Source organism: Vicia villosa, unplaced genomic scaffold, assembly GCF_029867415.1.
Source record: "Vicia villosa cultivar HV-30 ecotype Madison, WI unplaced genomic scaffold, Vvil1.0 ctg.002616F_1_1, whole genome shotgun sequence".
NCBI lineage: Eukaryota > Viridiplantae > Streptophyta > Magnoliopsida > Fabales > Fabaceae > Vicia > Vicia villosa.
This window is the reverse complement of record NW_026705986.1, coordinates 263,938-266,950: the sequence shown is the minus strand read 5'-3', so window position 1 is coordinate 266,950 and position 3,013 is coordinate 263,938. Positions and strand designations below refer to the sequence as shown.

Here is a 3,013-nt window from a genome sequence, read left to right as displayed (position 1 = left end):
ATCATTTAACCAAAGGCAAACCTGCACCGTAAATACAAAAAAAAACAACTCAACATAACTCCACACCAGAATCGCAGCATAAACCGAAGTGCACCAAACTGCAAATCTGATGCACCCAGCAAGAAAACCATGCACCATCACACCATAAACTCCCTGCATAATTTAAAAACCAACCCAATTTCGGCTCAACAAATATCACCAAACCAGAACTCCTACTGCTATCACAACAAAAATTGCTAACAGAGAAAATCTAACAAAAAATTAGAAAAGAGCATAACCATTATAACAGAATTAGAAAAGAGCTTAACAGAATCAGAATTTAACTAACCTCACTTTCGATTTGATCTCAGCCCTTCAATCTCCAACAAACTCTAACTTGATTCCATTTAGCATATTGTTACTTGCTTTGTCACAACTTTCATATATTCGAGTTCCTGCGCATGATTAGAATCCTGAGATACAAGAAAATAACAATAGGTAAGTCATGAAGGTGTAGTACTGATCCATGCACAATCTCACTTCTTATTATATGCATAGTAGAAGCCATTAATTATAGCCATAAGATCCAACGGGTATGCAATCGCCGCAAACATCCTAGTTATTTCAAATTGGAATTTTTGCAATCAGCTTTGCAATCTAGTTGACCATCCATTGAGGGAGAAAAATGGTGTTTCCGAAAACATCCATTGATCTGCAATACAAAGTGAATATCATGAAGAATAAAAATGCAGTATGCTGCTTAATCTCTCTGCATAAAAGACAATGAATTCATCTTGGAGCTGCAAGGCAATGTTAGAGAAAGTGAATCCCTGTATATTTTACAACAATGAAATATACACTGTATGTATGTATCTTGTTGGTATTTGTTTCAATAATTGGCCCCGCGTCAACTCCTTTAGTTTATGAATGTATTTATGAAGCTCACCAGCTTTGCATTCACTGAAGCCCTGTCACCAACCACATGTATAGCTAATATGGCAGCAATTTTATCACTTGATGAGGCTTTAGCAGCTGCTGCACTTCTTCCATGTACTAAGGAAGTTGCAACATCTATAATACTGAGGGGCTGCATCATGATTTGATTTGGAATCGTCTTTAATTTGATTAAGTGCTTTTTCAAACTGCAATTAAATCAAATTAATGGTAAATTCATAACAGCAAATATTTGATTATGAAAAAGTATAGGAATTGAATGTTTTCTAAAACCATGATGGAAAGAACAAACATTGATAGTGTTGATGAAAATATGAAAATCCACCTGTTGCTGAAAACATAAAATACACTTACCTTCTGGATCTTATCAGTTTGTTGAAAACCTTTTGTAGAACTTAGTAATTCTGGATTTTGCATCAAAGTTAACCTATAATAAACCTCATAGCATAAAAGTTAACCTAAAACAAAAAACCCAAAATAGAGATCACCAACTTAATGTCTAGCAATTATATAACACAACCAACAGAAAATCATGGTTCATGTAACACTTGAAGGCTCACCAGTAATTGTAACATTTGCACTGTCAGATTATAGATCAAAAGGGAAGAAACTGGATTATGAAAAAAAATATCTACTGGGTATATAATACAGTATTGGTGAAATTTGAGTCAAGAAATTTACTCCAATATAAGATTCAAAACCTATTGACAGAACACAATCAAAATAAAGTTAGAGAAAATTCATTCAAATCAAAAGAACATAAAAAGGGAAGACTGGAAAATGCTAGAGACAGAGAAAAGAAATTTTCTTCGATTCTTCCCTCTGCTCCATCACTTTGATCTTCCAACTCATGCTCTTGTTCTATGTCTTTGATCTCTAAGTGGTGTACCTTCATCATTTTCTTTTTAGAAACCCTAATTTTTTCGAATCAGATTACATGTCAGTGGTATGAACATCTAGCACAGAAAAATGCATAAGAAGATCGAAAGAACAATAAAAGAGAGAAAAACATACCTTTTTGAGAGTGGCAGAGGAATGAGAAACAAAGATGGAAGGAGAAAAGGGACGACGATGTTGTAGGGTTTGAGAAGAATAGAAGATCGAAAACGGGAGAGAGAAGAGAGAAAGGGATATAGAATTTGAACTGTGAAGATTGAATGGAAGTACAAAATTTTTTGAGTTTGTCCAATGAGAAGCACACAAATGGCATTGAGCAATATTTATTTTGTTAATTACTTAGATAGCCTTTTGTTAGTGTAAAAAATATTTGAAGGAAGGGTATATTAGTAAGATTGGACAACATTATAGTATTGGGTAGATAGTTGATTTCTTGAGCGTATACAACCAATCAGTGGCGAAGCCAGAAAAATTATAAAGCCTGGGCAAAAATTTAAATATCACAAATTCACATTTTATTATATATAATATCTTTTGAGTTAGTGATCCAAGAAATAAAAAGCATTGGAATGAGTGATCATTTCTATATCTTTGATATATTTGGTAAACCTTGACAAGAGATCACACTTAACTATACTTTAGGATGACTAGTGGGAATTTAGACACAAATATCAACCATGGCCCATTGTTTAATTAATTTGAATGTTGAATGAAGGTAAATTATAATACACCAACTCTAAAGATTCCTCTAATTAATTTTATTCTTTCAAATTCAAGGAAAGACTATACTTTATTCTTTCTATACAAAATTATACTGTCAAAACCAAACTAGCTGCATGCTTCAAAAGCCAAATATTTTTGGCACATATTACATCTTATCCTCCAACACCTTTGCCTACTATTATGTGAGCTACTATTATGTGTACTATTATGTGTGTACCATATGTCACACTAAACCTGCATAACTAAACTTATCAACCACATTATGATTATGCAACAATTCATAATCACAATATAATCGATGCGGCATTGCGGTAGCTGTTTTCTTACCTAAACAAACAAGCTGGATTCCACTGTGCAGGAACAAATTTTTTAACTTCTGCTTGAAGTTTTAGGTGTGAAACTGTTAAGTACATAATAAAGAGAAATGAAGTACCCATCAAAAGCAAGAGACTTAATCTCT

The 3,013-nt window shown here is 33.2% G+C and overlaps 1 long non-coding RNA gene across 3 annotated transcripts; it reads right to left on the bottom strand.

The window, feature by feature from the left end:
* LOC131639398 (uncharacterized) lies at positions 1-2,234 on the bottom strand. 3 transcript variants are annotated; one of them, XR_009294936.1, is made up of 6 exons: positions 1,948-2,234; positions 1,288-1,847; positions 926-1,121; positions 520-691; positions 329-434; positions 1-153 (listed from the first exon to the last, which is right to left on the bottom strand). It is a non-coding gene; the product is annotated as an uncharacterized LOC131639398 (long non-coding RNA). The 3 variants fall into 3 exon arrangements; XR_009294935.1 differs by having other exon boundaries at positions 329-691; positions 1,288-1,391; positions 1,494-1,847; XR_009294934.1 differs by having other exon boundaries at positions 329-691.
* Between the last annotated feature and the right edge of the window lie 779 nt (positions 2,235-3,013).